The sequence below is a fragment of the Haemaphysalis longicornis genome, unplaced genomic scaffold, assembly GCF_048455015.1.
Source record: "Haemaphysalis longicornis isolate Haplotype H1 unplaced genomic scaffold, Haemaphysalis longicornis Haplotype H1 scaffold_26, whole genome shotgun sequence".
In the NCBI taxonomy this organism is placed as follows: Eukaryota; Metazoa; Arthropoda; class Arachnida; order Ixodida; family Ixodidae; genus Haemaphysalis; species Haemaphysalis longicornis.
The window spans coordinates 4,508,688-4,528,474 of NW_027526319.1; the positions used below are offsets into that span (position 1 = coordinate 4,508,688).

A 19,787-nucleotide genomic window follows, 5' to 3' on the forward strand; every position below is an offset into this window, starting at 1 on the left:
TTCGGTCTACAATGTGAACTGTCTGCAGCGTGCACTGTTTTCAATGTCAAACGCACAGTTTGAGTTCACACTGTAAAGTGTGAACTCAAACTGTGCGTTTTGCTGCCACTGACTGACTTTAATGTGTTCATTTTGCGATTAGGACCCCAAGACTGCAACTGTGTTCATTGTGCGAGTTGTGACCTTCCCCTTTTCTCCTCATTCTTGCTCCCCCAGGGCCCCATGACCTCTCATTTAATAAAGTGTTACACTCACGGAGATACGTATATTCTTTTCGCTGGGACTAATGAGTAGTTGCGCGTGAGCTTGAAGTCACGGTAGTCGCAGCAGAGATAAAACTAAGTAAAAAGAGTTATCTTCTTGGCGCACTATTTTTGCGATAGTGATCTGGGAGTCCAAATAGCGGCAAAAAATTGTCACATTTCGAGTTCCACTGATGGGTATAGATAAGCAGTTTGTGTCTGTTTCCTGCGACGCATTTTTAGCTACCACATATATAGATTTCTGTATTGTCTGGCATTTTAATTCGCCAGCATTGTGTCACAGCTCGCGCCTCAACTGTAAACCACACGCACGCAAAAAAGTATACAAATGTATAAACAAGAAATAGCAGGAATAAAAATATAAATAGTACAACACAAGTTGCAAAACGCCGCCTCACGTACTTCAACGCTTCGTATCGAAAAACATATCTTTCGCCCCGTTTCTGGACATTTTGGACAATCCAGGTTGTGCTAGTGCACCAGCTCTACGTGTCCATGAAGGCGTTGACTGCTACTTCTTCAGACAGGTTCGCGGTGAACACAGACTCATCATTTGTTGACGCGAGGTCATCTCTGACGACCTCGAGCGGCTGCTCGTGCTTATCCATGAAGCAGAAGTTATAAGCTTCGCGACCATCGCGTGAATGCGCGGGGGACGCGCGTGGCGCACACAATTATGAGAACGGACCTTGTGATGGGCAGTTCTGCGCGAGTGCGAGGTGATGTTCGCAGCAGACGAGCGACCGACGTACGCGTGTGCTTTCGACCGAATGAGAGCAAACGTTCTGCACTTCAGTAGGGAGACCAAAGGACCACCCAAGGCCAAATAAAAAACGAAAAATTGTTTCAGGTTGTTTTTATTAGGTTGTTGTTATCCACAGCCGATGCGTAGCAGTCACCTCTTCCCCTGGTGCAGGACCTTGTGCCAGGTTCTTTTATCTTCCGGGGCTAGCCCCACGTCTAGGTGGGAATGTGGTCAGTCCAGCGTAGCCCGAAGCCTCGGAAGAAATTTCAAATCGCGCGCCATCAGCCGCAAAGGGTTCGCACAACATCCGACAGATGGCGACGAGTGTACTGGCCAGTAGGAAGCCGCAGTGAAACATGCCCCTCGCGTGGGGCACGATGAAATGCAGAGCATTTCCGGGGGCGCACGACGTTAAGTACACTCTTAATCTGGTTCCACGTAAGATCCACTTAGTAACTGGAACTTTTTTGCAAAAAAGTTCCAGTTATATATTTGTAACCGTGTTCCACATATCCTGAAAATTAAGTGGAACAGTGCCCAACATATTTTTGCAACTAAATTATGTGGATCGGTGTTCCAAATAAAAGTATGCGGATCACTGTTCCAAATAAAAGGGTAGTTTAAGTTACTGGAACATTGATCCATGTAAAATGATTATGGAATTTATCCGGTGCGCCGTTCCAGGTACCTTCAGGCCAGCTGTTTATATAAAACGGTGTTCCTATAGGCATTGGGAAGCTGTCTATGGGACTCCACTTTTCCAATATTTCTGCTTTCCTGTCGGTATACACCGAGGTCATATGCCAGGCTAGCGGATGCATTGGTATCAGCAGGAAACCGCAAGCACCATTTTAACACAGCCTTGATATATGACCCGCAGTGATACCAACAATTGGAAAGCAGAAACCACGGGAGCAGTGGTCCCTGACAGTTCCCAACAGTTGCCTATCGGAGCACAGTTCTATATAAAAGTTGGTCTGAGGCACCTAGAGCGGCACACAGTCTTTGGCTTCACCCGCAGAATCCTCTTCTGACTTTCAGCTGCATGTAAAAGAAACAATATACTTGCATTAAAATACGCACGAAACAAACTATTATGACTCATACACTGCTTCTCAATATACTATACAACTTTATTGGGTGTTAGTATGCATACATTTCAGATTTCAATAGCTGTCTATTTTAAATTGCACAGAAAATGACCAACGTACAAGGAATAAATACCATAACGATAACACTAGGCTCCAAGTGGCATTTTCAAATATTCACCTTTACTCAAAAACATGGTTAACAAAGACGGTATTAGGGGCAACTGCTTCACAAATAAATAGACGTGTGCGTCTACCGTGGCACTGACACAGACATTATACAACAGTGAGCATCAAATACGCTGTCTTATCAGATAAACCAAGGTAATTCAAAGGCGGGAGGACTCATTGCGCTTGCCATACTATGTTTACGTATAACGTTTTGGGAAAATGCAGTTTGCTATTAAATTGTAGGGAAAGTCCTAAAAACAAGTCATACACGGTTGTATTATCACAAACCTACAACAGTGCAGTGCAAGAGTTTAGGAAAACAACGCTCGAGGCAAGATTAACGATAAAACATTTTGACACGAGAGGTCACATGTGGCAGTATGCCACCATTAGAACATGATTAATAAATTGATTGATTGTGGGGTTTAACGCGCCGACGCAACGCAGGCGATGAGGCGCGCCGTAGTGGAGGGCTCCGGATTAATTTTGACCACCTGGGGATCTTTATCGTGCGCCGAAATCTCGTACACACGGGCGTTTTTGCTTTTCGCCTCCATCAGAAAAGCGGCCGCCGCGGCCGGGAATCGAACCCGCGACCTTGTGCTCAGCAGCGCAACGCCTTAGCCACTGAGCCACCGCGGCGGGTCATGATTAATAAAGATAGTAGTTTATTGACACCAGACGTAAGTGTAACATCAAGCTATTTGTAGGCAAAATAGACTTTATGAGCGTCCTGAAAAGGCCTGACTTAAGGCACGTTACTTGCCCAAACAATTTGTAGTTTAAAATAATTCATCCCAAGAAATCTCACAAAACCCAGCGTGAATCTTATATAACTTTGCAAACCAGGTAGCTGGATGCATGTTACACAGATTAAAATTTAACAAGCAGACTAATTATATACGTCATCAATTCAAGCGGGAACAAGTCAGACATCCTTAAGAAGCAAACAAGCCAGCGTTGAATCATACAGGTGACCAGTTTTACAAAGCAGACTTGAAAGCATTTTTTCCAGCCTCAACATTTTACCTTAGGTGAAATTCACAGTTGCGTGCTATAAAAACCCTCCCGTCTTGCTATCAGTGTAATTGTGACCAAAGCCCTGCTTCTGCCAAGCAAGAAATGCAGCTTTGTTCAAAGAAGAAAACTTGTTCAAGCCAAATACGCACATTTTCAATTCTTCTAGGTCATGGGTGTCAGCTCATATCCGGTACTAAAATTCATCAATGAAGGCGGAAGCCATCTGCGTAAATAATCACTGTCACTTTTGCATCAGCAGCAGCACTGCCATGAAAAAAAATATCATGAGCTACACTTGAATAATAAGGACGTTACAATGCGGTGCCATGAACTACATTAACACCCACTATAGGTTCAAAGGCAGTCTGCACATTGTGCCAATGATGAAAAATAAGGCACGACTTCAGTGTTCAGTTGACATGAAACTTGCATGTGCCAGTAACTTAAACCTCTTCATCTGATTTCACCCCCTTCATGCCTTTCATCTGACCTCATTCATGCCTTTCAAGAGATACTTTAACCTCTACCAATAATTTAAAATCCCAAGTAGACCTGAACACTTCAAGTATTTCAACAGAGACTCCAACTTAAATGACACCAGGCCACTGTCAAACTTCTCATGCTTTCCAAGAACTGCCTGCAAAAGTCCCAAGAACTCTCCAAAGGCACACAACCATATGAACATGATGACACGATGAAAAAGATGACATATGCGGCGAAGAGGATGACTACATCCTGAAGTGACAATGCAGGCGGCGAATCCGTGATGTGTTTCTTGCGGGCAATATTGATGCCGCCAGTCCCTTCTCAGAATAACCGGGCCTCGAGAAGACTTACTGCTCACCTCATGTACCTTCAAGGAAACAAGAAAATTTTGTTACATGGTTGCTTTAAATGAGTGAGTTGCTTAGTCCCTTTCATAACACAGTAATTGATTTAAAATCAGTGATTTCTTGGGTTTTTTTCTGGGAGTGCTGCTAAAGGTGAAAGTGCGCTAAACAATATCACCACAGACAACCAATGAAATTGCCCTGATTCTGGAAAGTATCCAACTTTGTTGCCTCGGTATCCTATATATAAGTTTTTTTTTTATCCTTGAGAGGTTTCGTTTATTAATCAAATAATAATTACTATAATCACCTTTCGGCATTATATTTTACACACCTTCTCTCTGCAAAAAATGTTCTCTGTACTGTATAATGTGCTCCCTAGAATGCTGTAGTGAAACTGGCTTATTATAACTTACAGCTAAACGATGTTTCTACCACAAAGAAATAAATGGCCAGTCATAGGAAATCATAAATATCGCACTGTGGCAAAAAATTTTTTGGAATTAGTTCCCCCTAAAATATTTCCCTCTCGATATGTATTACCTCCATGGTTCGTAGTGGTATGAGGCAGAAGTTGAGCTGACTAATGCTGAACTTGGCTGTTGCACAATTTTCTTATAAATCGCTACTATAGCACATTTTCTTGCAGACGTCACTTTCTGTGCTCTAAACAATTCCCTTTAAAAAAATTACCCCTTATTTAACCAACTGTCAAAATCCAATGCAAGCATTACTCATGCTACGCCTGTATTTGGGAGTATTATTGGTGCTACGGGCGTATTAAAAGCGGGACATTTAAATCGTCAGTTGCCACCCGATTGTTGTAACAGCAACCACGTTGGGCGTGTCCGCGGTGCTGGCAAATCACAACAACTCTCAAGGTGTAAAAGCTAAATATTTACAAAACTAAAATACAAAATATTGTTTTTTTTGGCCACTGTTGGAGCATCCGTAATAGGCGGAATGTGAACACAATGGCCAATATTGGTATTCACGATAACTTCTTAACACTGAGATTTTATTAGGACGAACAGACCCAGAAATTGAGTCTCGCAAAAACAAAATGCCAGCTTACCCAACCAAAATTAAGACCCGGGTGTTTATGCCAGGGCCGTCTCAACGTGCACTTCCAGGAAAGTTTCGCTAACGTGTTCCGAAAAGCTCCTACTGTCACCTTGAGCCACAGGCCAAGCTGTCACTGAAAATAAGTTTCAAACCATTAGTTATAAAGAAACTACCTAAAAACGCGCCATTGAAAGACCCAAAAATGGCAGTGCGTACTTACTTGTAGAATGCAATGATTTCATCCCGTGCAAGAGCTTTCATGTGTTGCCTTCTGATGATACACTTCCAAGAAGGGGTCCAAATACAATTAAAATGGCCATATGCATTCCTTGTACCACTGTTTTAGGTCTATCTTCGCCCTATTGCCTAGAATATAAACAGTACAAAAATATCAGAGAATACATTTATGCCTTGCTTTACCCAGGGAGCACGAGAAAATATTTAACAATGTCTGATTCGTTTCACGAAAGTAGAATGTCTTTTTTACAGCGGAAGCCCTGGTAATCTTTCCTTGCTAAACAATTTGAGATATGAAAATATTTGAACATACTTTAAAGCTCACCTGTCCTTGGTCTATGCGAACTGGTGAATATCTGCACAATATGCACAACTCAAAAAGTGCTCATTTGTGGCTTATGAGCTCCACAGGGCATTAATAATCCGCCACACTCTCTCCGACGACCCTTCCGCATGCCAAAGATGTCTTCAGCCAGTGAATGCGACAGCCATGACTTCGCAGGAGCATGTAAAGAAAGGAAATAATTTGTTTTCATTTTTTTTTTTTTTTGCAGAGGAACAAAAACATTTGTCACAACCTATCAGTGGAGGGCCAAATGTCTCCACAGTCAGCCATATACTCTTTCTGAGCAGGTCATAGAGTATGAATACATAATGTAGCAATCTGCTTTTGCAGTATAATTTCTACGTTCAAAGAGCAGAAATTGATTAATGTTTGGTGCACATCATGATGCAACAACTTTGCACCCGAGCGTTTTGAAAATTATTCCAACTCTCGAGCTGCCACTGACATTGATAGCATAAAATGGCAGGAATGGATTATTTTTAAACTTACTTTGAGACGTTAAAACTTCTAATAGTCGAAAAGTGAGTTTTATGGGTAATTATTCTGAGGTCTCAGGTTACCACTGACATTGACAGCATAGAAACGGCACCACACTTTCTGCGTGTTTCCACTTGCCTTCCCCTCCACAAAAGGAACGTTTTGTTACTACGCTACTGCTCAGACAACACCTTTACCTTGCATTTCACTACACGCCAGGGAGCCAACTAACGTTGACTAGTGTAAATAGACCATCTGAATTCATCGAAGGCATTGGAAGAAACAAGGAACAACTACACACACAGCACAGATAAACGTAAGCAGTGCTGCCGCCAACGCCTTGAACGCACATCAACATTAGGCGGAATAGCGTGATTAGCACAGTAAATTTATGGCTCTCAGAAGACCAACACAATGCAATTAACACGGAAGTTTGAAAATACCGATAAGTCTAAAGACAGACGCTCCGACAAACATGTTGTGCAGTGTGTACGCGTGAGACAATAGCGTGCGACTAACCCGAGAAGATTCAGTACCGCTGACAGGTACAGCAACCGTCAATATACAACTAAGCAACACCACACCATAAGGGTACATGCAGACTCGAGAATTGCGCGCACCAGCCACTTTCTAAATAGCACTAGCTAACGTACGCAGTCAGAAATGTCAAGCCGACTCCGACCCACAAACACACAAGCTTAAAACGGCCGCAAACTTTTCTCGCATCGAACAGGAAGCGGAGCGGCACGTTTATCGGGCGCAGTGATGAACAAGTCAAAGAACAACAACCGTTACCAGAACATAAGTAAGCAGCACTGACCTTTTTTGCGCCTCCCGGCAAAACTTCACTTCGTCGAGCAGTAAATACAGCCCAAGGACATGAAGAAATCCGCAGTTTCACGCCACAACCAAACTGGTAACCGTTCCCGCCAGTCTGACCGAAAGTTCATTTAGTACATCAGGCGCATAACGCGAGCAATCGAGAAAACCGCTATAGAAGGCCACTGGTGGCGCTGCATGCGGACGAACAAAAACTAGCTTCTGTAAACGTTGAGACGTAGGGGCGCTGCTGTCGTTAAAAGTGTTCACGCAGTCCCGTTTTTCCCTCATCGTCCTTGTACCCGTTGCCGTCCCACTATACCATGCATCAAGGCAAGCGGCGCTGCCTTGTATTCTTTCCTCCAGGCTGTCAACGCATGCGCACGGCATGCCGCACTGAAGTGGCGGTCGTTTCGTAATCGTTTCGGCGAACTTTTTCTTCTTCCGTGCCTTTGGCGATGCACGCCGTGGCCAGTGACCAGTCCGCGGAAGAGATCACAAGCTCGGCACCCTTGATAGCTATTTGCTTCGGAAAATGGGAGTAGGCCTCTAAGCGGACGTCTACGCTGCTCTGAGGCTGGAACAAAGAGCTCAGATATTAGCCAATTTAACACGTTACTCGGGCTTAAGTTTCCGCGGTCCGTGAGCGCGTGCGGTATGTGTGCATAAACTTTGATGACAGCTTTATTTCTTTCTTTGCAGTGAAAACAAAACGACGCTTCTTTATTGACTGCGTTCTCTTGACAAGTCTTTCCAATACCAATAATATATACTGCGGCGCTCTTTGATACCCACGTTATAGAAAACTACTTCCGCATAGTGAATCCAGTGTGAATACGCGCTAATTAGCGAGTAATAATACATCTGCCCGTTTTCCAGCAGCTTTTCTTCATGAACACCAATAGTGGAGGAAAAGAGCAACGGGGTACCAGCAGGAGAAGGCAGGTCATTCGGTGAACTTGAATTACTACGGCAAGTAACAACATTAGGGTAACACTGCGAATTTTCGCGATACTGCAATGCATAATTTGAAATAAGAATGCCATTTCAATATAAATATATAGAATGTAAGGCAGATGCCGCGGGGTAGATTTAGTTCTCCGGGTTTCGTGTCATTCTCCTCCTGCAAAGAGGCTTTCGTTTTTGCTTGTAAAAATTACTACCCGGAACGAGACAAAATACAAAAACTAACTTCTAAGCATATAACTGCATGCGTAGCATGATGTGTGTGGTGTAAAATGTGACGCAGTCGGTTACCATTATGTATGTACCCCATCACAACATAAGTAACGTGGACTAAGTACCATTGAGCCGTACTACACCACAGCGAGATGATGACTGAGTGTTGAACAAAAACTGCCGTTTCTGCGACGCTTTGTAAACCAAATGCATAAAATGTAATGGCCTCAACAAGTATTTCGTATTGAAGATGTTCACAAAAGAACCACGAATTCTTCAGCACTATAGCAGCTATGGCTTTGCCCGAACGGCATATGGGGAAAGGGAAGACGTTTAGTCCTTCTCAAATTGAAGTCACTGGTGATTTTGTACTTGCGCCTCAAATTAGAAGAAGACGATGTTCACGAAAGCGGTTTGGGTGCCGCAGAACACCTGGAAATGGGTTCCTGCAATTTCTTCTTTTGCCTAAGATATCCTCCTCTCGACATTTAATGCTTTGTACGGCGTTGACAAAAAAGTGGGATTTCGTTTTCTGTCAAAGGACTTCACTAAAACTACAGCTTAGCCGTATTATGAAAGTTAACTGCTGCAAGACAGTATCATAGATGTCGGCGAAGTTCATTAAATTTTATGTGCGGTGTGAGCGTGTATATTAAACGCGCCTGTGCATTTTGGGTCAAGAAGCACCTAATATATATGCGGTTCATTGTTCCACTTGATGCATGAAAGAGTGCATACTTCACTGCCGTGCACGAGTTATGTGGAACAAGACACGAGCAAAAAATATACAAACGCACTCTCCCCAACCGTTTACTGGGACATAAGTGGAACAGTAACCGGAACCGCCGACAACGCATGACCCCATTTCTTCGGTTCCAGATAAAAACCACGAACATAAAGAAAACAAGCTGACGGTTCCAGATAAGATCCACCTATATGCCTCGTTCCAGTTATTCTTTCGTTCGGATCCACATAAAATATATGGATCACGCTTTTTAACTGGAACATATATGGAACCAGATTAAGAGTGTAGTTTGCGTTACGTTAATGTTGTTGCACTTGTGGCAACTGCTGACGAGAGAGCGCTCGTCAGCAGTAATTTGAATGAGTCAACGATATAAGGCGCGTGTATAGCGTCCGATTCTGTGTCGGCTTTGTGGCGTGGTGGTTACAGCACAATGTACATAGCGTTCCGCCCGCAGGGTTGAGGGATCGAAACCTGGCGTCGGATAGTATTTTCTTTTTATATAGTAGGGACAACGACGGTGCGGACTACGGACGCCAACGCGGGTGACATCGTGAGTTACTGCAATGCTCTGCATTTAAAAATTCCCCGCATTTCCCCGAGGGGAAGAATGTGAAAGTGCGAATGCACGAGTTGAATTTGCGCGGTTCGGTAATGTTCGCGAAAGAGATCACACACACACACACAACTACAAAGAAAGAAAGATGCATTTATTGACAGACACCTATTTGTGTTGTCGTTGTACTTGATTGCTAGAGCGGATCTCAGCTTTGAAATTTCGTGTCAGTACTCCTTTAAGCAGGTGCATTAGCCCTTCTCACGCCCGATTCTTGGCCAATCCCCCACGTGGGTATGTGCCATGTCAGCGGCCAGGCAGCGCGCGCCCATCTCCCCCCGTTGCCAAGGAAGACGAGGAGATTCCTGGCCAATCCCCCACGTGGGTATGTGCCATGTCAGCGGCCAGGCTGCGCGCGCCCATCTCCACGTGCGTGGACATCGCCGGTGGACGCAGGTTCAGGGTCGCTTAAGAAGTGCATTGCACTAAAAAAAAACATTTTTGCCTTCACTTCATAAGTAGTGCTTGCTTTCCGGAAAGTAAACAATAACTACAGATGTACATTCAAAAGCATCCATCCGCGCGCGCACTTTGAGCAACGTGCCGAGCGCTAGCTTAACTAGGAACAGCATGGGAGACGAGCGACTGACGGCGCACGAGAGAGCGCGGAGAGCGAGCTTCATCTTCCCAGCGCGTACGCCAGGCTTGTGCTAGGAGCGAAACCATCGGCCTCCGCGAAGCAGCGCGATCACAAAAGATAAAAAGAAATTTTTGTCTTCATTTTTATGAGAGTTTGCTTTCTGGAACTTGTATAATTGCCACATGTACGTGAAAGCCTCCATCCGCGCGCGCACACTTCGAGCACCGAGCCGAGCGCTTATCTAGGAACACGTTCGGAGGTCAGCGTCAGCTTGAAGGCGCGCAAGAAGAGCGCGGAGAGATCAGGGGCTCAGGTACGAAAGGTTAACGTCTGCCACATGTGCGTCAGCTTCCCCAGCGCCGCAGGCGAGCCCCGCCCACGGAGCGAATCCATCGTCCGCCCGCAAAGCAGCCGAAACGAGGGGAGGGCGAAAAAACAAAAAATCTACCTCGCATAAAGTCGCTCACATTTAGGTAGAGACGTCACGGTGCTGCATCCAAGGAGGTTAAAAAATTTCAACTTTTTTCACCTCATTGGCTGCGCCGCTGCGTAGGGGGTGTGGTCGGCCTGGGCCCCTACGGGATATGGTTTGGGAATACGCTTCCCGGAAGTCGTCGACCTGTTTGAGTCCGTGTGTTACAGAGAATTAAGATGCCTACGACGCGGAAGGGAAACGACCGCTTCGTATTCGTCGCAAGAAACCTATTGCTTCCGAATTTCTTTCAGTTAATTAGCTACAAGGTATGCGCGATGGCAAATTACTCACAAGGCTGTCTTGTTTTCTGCGCTACTTCGGCTGCGCCAATTTTCCGTGGCCAAACTGTTTCAAAGAGTGAAAGGTGCTGAATTTTATTGCGCAGCACTTTGGCGGTCGCTACTATCGTTTCGCGGCGGCTGCTGCGAAATAAAAGAAACAAGGTAAGACAGAAATAAAACGACCGAAGAAAACGGGGTGAAAGTGTGAGGGAGAGGGCAGTATGATGAGCCCGCATGAAACGCACGTCGGCTCGAGTCGCTTGGGGAAAGTGTTAGCGAGGCGGAGTGAGACACGCTTCTTGTTGCGTGACTCATCTGAACCACGTAAAATTTGCGCGGGAGGTTTAAACAGAATTTACAACAACATGCTCGGCTGCGGCAATGCGCTGCGACACAACCGCTGAGCAGCGCGTTCGCTGGTTTCGCGATTACTTGGGGGGGCGCAGTAGCTCGGCGCCGAGACCGAGACTCGCGTTGCGCCCAAGTTTCGCATTTGTGAGTATCGTAATCGTCCGTGATTTTTCCAAAAATAATTTTGTTGTCGTGTTTCATTATTTCTTCACTTCGTTATTGATATTTTCTTTACTTACGCGCTTACAACGAGTGCATCTTTTAATTGTGAACTGATGCATTTTTGTGCAAATGCACGCCATTCCCCGGTCGATCAATGTTCACGAGTGTTTGTCCCGTTCTTTTGAGGCCGTTGCCCATGTTTCGGTTCCTGTAGTGGCGGACATCTTCGTAAGGGACGGTTACCTTCATTTGTTTTTGCTTTGTATTTTGATTTTGAAGTTTCGTCCCCCAAATTATTTCAGTTTACACTATAACAACGAATAAATTATCAAGTTAACTTCACCAATGTTGTGCATATCTTCAAGGGCAGGGCGTTACACCATTGGGGCTTTGGATTGGTCGCAAGAAAGGCTACCCTCTAAAGAAACACTAATGAACGGATAACTGGTTTCAACTGAGGAATCACGCATTTCCTAGCTTCCGCGGGTTTCTTTCGCGACGCAACGAACCCTTGTTGCTGGGAGATAAACAATTAACGCTGGCATTTCTCTCCGCCGTTTCCCTATCGTGTTTTCGTGGTGTTTAAGAGCAGGTCACAAAGCTGGGTCGCTGGTTCGTCGCCATCTTCCCGAAATCCCGTAGACATTGGTGTTCACTTTAATTGCAAAGATTAAAAGCCAATCACAAAGGGCGTTTTCAGTACCATCTGGGTGTAGCGGCATGCCGGACATTTGGCCATCATGTTTCTTCTCTTTGTAGGATGGGTTTGAAGACACGGGCGAAGCATACAAAGCAATTAATACTACTGGGTGATGGAGTTGCCATCACTTAGTAGCAGGAGTTGAAAATACCAGCTGCTTTGATGAAATTAGTTTCCACCCTTCTCGGGTCAAGTTCATGGCACTGATAACATCTGCATTTGGAAGATCGGGGAATTGCGTGGGCACAGCTCCCGGGAGCAACATAGGCCTCTCTCTATCTATTAATACAACTTCGCCGTCCACAGTGTGTACAGTGGCGGGAGATGTAGCGTTCTTTAAAGTGAAGGTCGCAGACCTGCGAGTTTTCATGGAGCTGCTAGTCCGCGCGAGGGATTGCTCGTCGCCACTGCGCCAGTGGAGACGGGTCCTTCGTAACGCCAAACAGCGACAGTTTTTTTTGCAGCACTTGTACCCCGTAGTGCAGCCGGGCACAGAACAGTGGCTCGGATTTCGTGGCATTCCAGCACATTTAAACTTGCTTTACTAGCCCAACAAACAAGTGCTACTTCCCACTGGTCAAAGCGGCGACCGCATAGCAGCCGATAGCAGACGATTTTGCGCGCTACGTGCAAACGACCGCGCGCGCCACCTCGCGGACCCCTATCGGCGGCCTCAAAATGCCTCGCAGGCGCTGAATGCCCGTAATCACACGTTCTTATTCTTGCCACTGTACCGTTGCTGCTCGCAGTGTCGCAGGTGCCAAGCTTCCCGCATCTCGAAAGTACGTTTCACGCGTGTACTACCCGTTTCAAAGTTACGTGCAGCCGATGTCTGCCATTCCCTCGTTGACGCTGCTCAACCCGGTCCGTCGTACGCCCCTGCCCGCCGGTTATCGTATGATCTGTGCTTCACGCATCAAATGGCCGCGTTGGAACTTGGTCGCGATAGAGGCACACAGCCCCGAACTACCACCCCTCAATTCTAACTCCTATTTGTGTTGTTTGCTCAGACATGCTTATTTGTTGGCGCCGGAGGAATTTTCTGTGTACACAGGATCACGACATGTTCAGTTCGTCCAGCCGTTTAAAGCTTCGCTTTAATATTGTGTAGTTCTATTACTGACGAAACGGGACATTTCTCATGTTTTTGCGCGGCTTCGTCAAAGCGGCTTTGAACGAGAAAAGCGCTTTCGTAGTCTTTGTTTCCTTCGCGCCATTTTCATCACTAATTTGATGCCCTCAAATTTGACGACGTACTGGCGAGTCATCATGGTCTACATTTGGCATTCGTCCAGCATGGCTAAACGCTACAACCAGAAAGTGAAGAAGCAACAATATGCACTGACCTAATATCTTGAATGCGGATGTATCATGCTGTGTTCTCCCCGCTCACCCTCAAGAGAAAACTGAAATTGTCAAAATGGGGGATAACATTTGGAAACGCACAATGACGCCATAAATAGGAATTAAACTCATCATCTTCCTTGTACTTTTAAACTCGCATTTGTTTGCGTCAATCGTTACTTATTTTGTCCCCACTTTCTTTAAGATCCTACCTGGTGTATGTTAATCCACGCATGACCTTCGGGTTGTTCCACACGCACACTTGCTTGTGGAAAGCGCAGCTTCTCGTTAAGCGGGTTTGCCTTCTGTTGTGTATGTTTTTCTTCGTTTCTGGGGAACGGGTAAACGAAGTAAAAGAAAGTGTTCAAGCAACTTCCGTGAAATATCCCACTGACTTCGCGCGCCAGATGATCAAACAATGTATCCTCTATTAAAGTCCGCATATGCTCTTAAAAGTTGCTGTATCCGTCGGCGCGGCTTACCATGTCAAGTCTTGTGTGGTCCGTGGGCAAAATACGGCGTCCACCGGCAAGCCAATTCCCATTGGTTGCATACGAAATAAGGCAGGAGCCCGACTTACACTGCAGGAACGACGTGTACGAAAAGGCGAAGAAGCGGTATGAAGCTACCAAATCACTAAAGAAATCGCCAAGCTTCTGTTAGGAGCATTAAGAAAATGCCATAGCTTACGTGACTGTAGAAAATACATTACAACACGGCACCTAATTTAGGCATCATTTTTCATACCAGCAAAAACAAAACAATATCCACAGGTGCGACTGTTGCAACTCATATTTTTGCTGGGGGTTTCCTTTTTCTTTTCCAACTCGAATGGTAGCTAGTACAAGGGTTGCTTCATGGATATTCTACCGTGTGCATTTTTTTCTCTTTGCAGGCTGTCACTCGAAGATCCATGAAGACAGCCTTAGGAACCATGAAGACAGCCTTAGAAAGCGCAGTCGTCGACTCAAGTGCCAAGTTTTGTGAAACACGAAAAGCCTAGCCTAATGTGCTCAAGTGAAGAAATCTACTCCAAGCCAGAGTTATAGACAGCGATTAAGAAGCGTCCGAAAATAATCAGTTCCGAAAAAAAAAACTTTTGTGTTCGCACGCACCAGGGTAAATTTTTGTTCTTGAATACCTACGTTGGCGTTTTTGTGTTGTTTGCCTTCTTTTTTCTTTACGTTGAAAAGAGTGCACGCGAGAAAAAAATAAATGCCTGCTTTTTGGACTCTAGTATTCGAACAGTTTCAGGTGTGAACAACTGCGCCAATAGTGGTGCCAGTTGGGCTGCCCGAAACTCTCGCCGGCCGTGCTAAACGCAGGGCGTTTGGTTTCAGCCCCCTGTCCCACTTTACCGTAAAATCGCCATTTTCGTTTCTCATAGCGAAATTCGCATTTTTTATTCAACCCCGCTATACTCGCATACAAACCATTTTTATACACTTTTCCTTCATCACGTCACCATTTGGGCCGCATAAACACTGCCTGCTTGTGTGACATTGTGTTGGCGCTCTTTCGACCACGACACAATTTCGCCACAAAAACACTCATACGTGTGGCTGGAGCATGACTTGGTGTTTTTGAAAAAAAAAACTGAATTTTACGGAACAGACCTGGAGGACCATGATCGTTTTAATCGATATTAACCCGACTACCTGAGCCCTATCCCGCGTGACTGCTGGGTTGCTCTCAGTGCGTACAACTGAACCTTCATGCCCAGAAACAAATGCGGGTTCAGTAAACAGACCTCGCGAAGCATGTTGCCGCCTGTGAACGTCTTTTGACAATTCTTCGTCCCTCCGGAGTTTTGAAAGTTTTTAAAGGGGCAACGTCACGTTGTGGGACGTTCCGACTACGACTGATGGAAAGACACTTCGTAACGTAAAAAGCCTCGATTAAAAAGTTTCGATGCCCATTGTGCGCGGAATCTTTGCTCCAAAGTCTCACATGATAAAGCGCTTCTGCACTGAATGATAAATTTACCCATAAATTGCAAACGCACCGCCTTGAGAGACGGCGTTCCAAGAGCCCGGAAGGCGTGGCGGTGTTAAACAGGCCATCAACAAAAAAACCGGTTTTGTGTCCTATAGTGCCCCTAGCGCTGGTAAGGTAGCAACCAATGTTTTATGTACTGAAAATTTTTAAAAATAAGCAAATATTTTGATTTCCCTTGACATCTGTGCTTACGTATCCAAACCAGGCACTGAAGCGAACGCTATCTAGGTTCTGCAGCGAACATTGGAACACCTTATTTACCGTCATTCCTCCTGGGTGGCGCCAGGATACTGCACAGGATAAAGGATTTTAGCTTAGGACCGCAATGCGCAGTCACCTTGTTTTTCACCGGAGTTGTACCTGGCCAGCTATTGTTACGGTTGATAGTAATCGTATCGTGAAACATTGGGTATGCTCGACAAACCAAGCCAGCGAACACAATCCCGCTTATTGAAATCGTGCAGTGTAAGCTAAACGGCCGGGTGACTATTCAGCTATAGCAGGCCAACTGCCTGCTGTAAGCACTGGGGCTTCTATATGTACGTGTGCATTCATAACTTCTAGTTACCCCGCCATTCTAACTGCTATAAAAGAGAATTACGCTTAATGTTTGCCCCCAATAGCTCGTTCTGACTGCTTATCAGTCCTGCCTAACTTGCGTCTTATTTTACTGGCTTCAGCCAATCATAAAACTCTCCATATTACGTCATATGTTTTAGAGCGAGAAATGAAGCTAGTGGGTCGCAAAGCCATTCTCTTTGTTCTCATTATACCGCTTATTTGAGTGAAGTTTGCGTTAAAAGTGGTGCCAGGTTTGTGTTACCGGGGATATCTTTCGAGTGAACCAAATTGTCCTTTTGTCTTCATGGCCCCACTAAGGCCGCCATCTGGGCCTGACTGCGGCGCCAGCTGCTTAACCTAGGCCTCTGAAACTGTGACGTCTCTTCCGAATAGAACTAAGGACATGTGGTCAAACGGTGCAGTCAAGAAGATTGACGATACAGATTCAACCGCAACCAGAAGAAAAAAACATGCCGCCGGGAAGATTCGAACTAGGGAACTCCAAATCATGAAGCTGGCATTTTACTTCTCGTCAACTGCGGAAATTTTCTTTTGTTTATAGTCCACTTTTTTTCTGCATGTAAAACTGCAATTATTAGCGCCTACAAAAGCCGTCAGTCATCCAAGAAGAGGCACATCACTGCAGCTAAAATAAGTCGTCCGTAAAAGGTCCGGCAAGCAGACGTGCGCGTGCAACAGATGCAGCCATTCTGGTGGGTTACGTTGCGCTGCATAAACGCGCCGCACCTATGCAGCCTGTTTCCGAAAAATGGACTTCGGTGGGCGAGGGAGTTCGCATGCCTGTCAGTTGTGTGGCACTTCCACAAGTTATACAATCCTTTCACAAGAAATATATCATTGGAAAACTTCCCAGAAAAACACCGCATCCAGGCACGGTATAAAAAAATGCATGTTTTCAGGTGGATTACATAAGCGGCAGTTGTAAGACAAAAGTATAGACACTCCTTCTTCGCGCAACTATTAAGTGACGCATCATCCGCTTTTGCTAAACGTTATTCAAGAGCGAATGCGCTTTCATTTACTTTTTGGCTTGTCTCTACGGGGTGAAGTCAGTACGAAGCCGCCATGGAGGTTTAAAGTAGGTGGTCGACACCTTTTACTTTCTACTGCGAGGTTTTCCCGCAATATCTGTTTAAGCTTTCCAGGAAGGCTTTGACGAACACTTTATTAGAGTGACTGTTCTCAGTGCCCGTTTCTCGCCAGCCTTACATTGGCCACTATAAGGCCCGCGTTTTAAAGCGTGCCACACGTTTGTGTCGTCCGCCAAAGGCAAAAACGTTTTTTTTTCTTTACTTTTCTTTGTGCACTTCCGCAAGCGGTACCATTGCAAATGACACCATGCGATGCAGGGCAATTACTACGCACGTCTTGATGCCTCTACTTTTGTCGTGTTTGTGAACTACTGGCTGTGATACCACCCGTTCCTCGCGGACCGACATTAACAACGAGCGTTATCATGCTACTGACAAAATTACATATAGGGATCGCCTTTACCTAAACTAATTAAAACTACATACCTTTCGATGTCGTCGACACAAGCCAACAATGGCGTATCCGGAATTATGTTTGTGGTGGTGTTATACTTCGCCGGAAAAAAAAATTAAAAGAGATGGTTTCTGTCCATACAATATCTTGTTTTTGTTACTCTCGTTTTTCATTCACAATTATAGGTGAAGTGGGTAAAAGTCATGGGCGGGAAGAAAAGTTCGGAAGAAGAGGATAAGATGAACCACTCACAAAATGTCGGGCTGTTCCGACGCCGCAACGCCCCCTTGGCAACAGCCGTGCACGCCAAGGTAGCCAGGAATAAAGTGATGTGGCCAAATAAAAACGATTGTTTCGTGTAGAGAGTTTCTGTCTCAAATAGACGAGCCTAAATTTGTCTTCAGACAGCCGAAAATAACACTAAATAAAAGATGTGGTTGTTTTAGGAGTTTGAGGGAAATCCGTGTTCAAAAGCGAGCCAGAATGTTTTTTTGCGTCGCATTATAGGCTAGAATAAACAATACTGAGGGCACGTTGCCCCATAGCAGGCACAGCTAGGAAGCGTTTTGCATATAGAAAACTTTTACGAAAAACGCAGCGAACTTTGTTGCCACGGTTTTCATCCATGGCAGTTTAGGCGGGACCGTTTTCGTCTTAACAACTGAACTATTGGAATCACCGGACTTCAAGGGTTGCATCCTCAATTTTTGCACACGGTATTTAATTCACAATATATTTTAATAGCGCAGGCGGGAGGCAAGCGCTTGTCTATGAAACTTTTTTGCCTTCTAACACAGCCGGAGCGGCTGACCCTCAGTCTATAATTGCACTTTAAGTAAGCACGTAAGGAAGGGGAAAGAAAAAAATATAGCAGCACCTCCACTCCGCGGATGATGCCGAGGCTGCGGAGTACGGCGACTCGAAATGACATCCAAGTTGCGCCCCGAGTGACAACCAAGTTGCCCCCCGAGCACTATTCGACTTGAGCTGTGATTTGCACCTTGATGAAACTGCAACTCACAGCTCAAATCGAATTTCGATTGATTTTCGCATAATGGTGCTGTCCACACGCATGGACGGGGGCGGACATTATGATGTCCTAAGTTGCTACGTACCGTTACAGGCGAGGGAGTAAACCCTTTGACTTTCGGATACCAACTCACGGTCGTGGCCCAATGGGTAAAACGACTGACACTAACTCTCTCTGCTCTGTGGTCTACCAGACACAGGCTCGAATCATGACGGTGCATGTCGGATTTCTCGCGATTGTAAATGCTATGCTCATAGACGGCGACGGACATTGATCCGTCCCAAGGTGCTCCGCACCTAAAAAAACTAAGAGGCTTGACCGCGCGTAGTGCGGGCGCAGCGGGGTGTAGTGCGTCTACTCTTGGGCGCATGTTCCCTCCAAAACTTCATCAGCTCCTCTTGGGTTTACGTGCTTGGTGTAACTGTGCGGTGCACGTTCCTCTCGCGTTGGAGGCAGAGAGACAGACAATGAACCGTATTTGTGGAGTATTTTTTTTTATTCCACGAGGACACTTTATCGCAGAAACAGCAGGGAGAACTATATCCATGGCTGCACCCAGTTCGACTCGACGTCCGCGCCATTTTCCGTATGAGAAAAGGGAAGGTAACTACAAAACAGAATTATGTCAAAACCGTTAATGTAGGCAATTCTTCTTCACGCTATGAAAATCTGAGCAGGCAGATGTTTCCAAAACGACCAATCCGTGGTGCGGCCCCATTTCCTGAAATAATTTTCTAAGAACAGAATGCGCGCCTTCGCTAAATCCCGGCCAACGCCACATTGTTGCATAATTCGTTTTTGCACGTCTTGTATGTTACTGCCGCACTGCAATGATTTCCTCTCTGACCCTCGATGTTGATCGGTCACCCACAGTAACTACCGCCGGAATCTCCATTCCATAACTTTTTGCGTAGAGCTTATAAGTTTTCTATAAATGTTTTCAGTGAGACACCAAAAGTTTCTTCCCTGTATACAGGTACTAGAAGTACGCATTCGACGACTACCGTTTTTCTTTTTTTTTTTTGAGAGGGGGTCTAACCACTCCGGTGGTTTCGCGTCATCCGTCACCGTAGGCCTCTGTAAATTCGACACCGAGGAAGACAACAAAGACTCAGCAAGGAGGAAAGCGAAGGAGGGGAGGATGCCGCAGGTGTAAGGAGGAAAGCTGCCTCCGCTACGGCGCCGACCCACTGTGAGA

The 19,787-nt window shown here is 45.5% G+C and overlaps 1 protein-coding gene and 1 long non-coding RNA gene across 7 annotated transcripts in view; one reads left to right on the forward strand and one right to left on the reverse strand.

Annotated features, from left to right (window-relative positions):
* The window catches only part of LOC144172816 (TNF receptor-associated factor 6-like), a 334,329-nt gene that overhangs the window by 163,203 nt on the left and 151,339 nt on the right, over positions 1-19,787 (forward strand). The window lies entirely within an intron of this gene.
* Positions 1,942-7,158, reverse strand: LOC144172766 (uncharacterized). 2 transcript variants are annotated; one of them, XR_013323098.1, is made up of 4 exons: positions 7,063-7,158; positions 5,403-5,548; positions 5,193-5,315; positions 1,942-4,140 (listed from the first exon to the last, which is right to left on the reverse strand). It is a non-coding gene; the product is annotated as an uncharacterized LOC144172766 (long non-coding RNA). The 2 variants fall into 2 exon arrangements; XR_013323097.1 differs by lacking the exon at positions 7,063-7,158 and adding an exon at positions 5,745-5,900.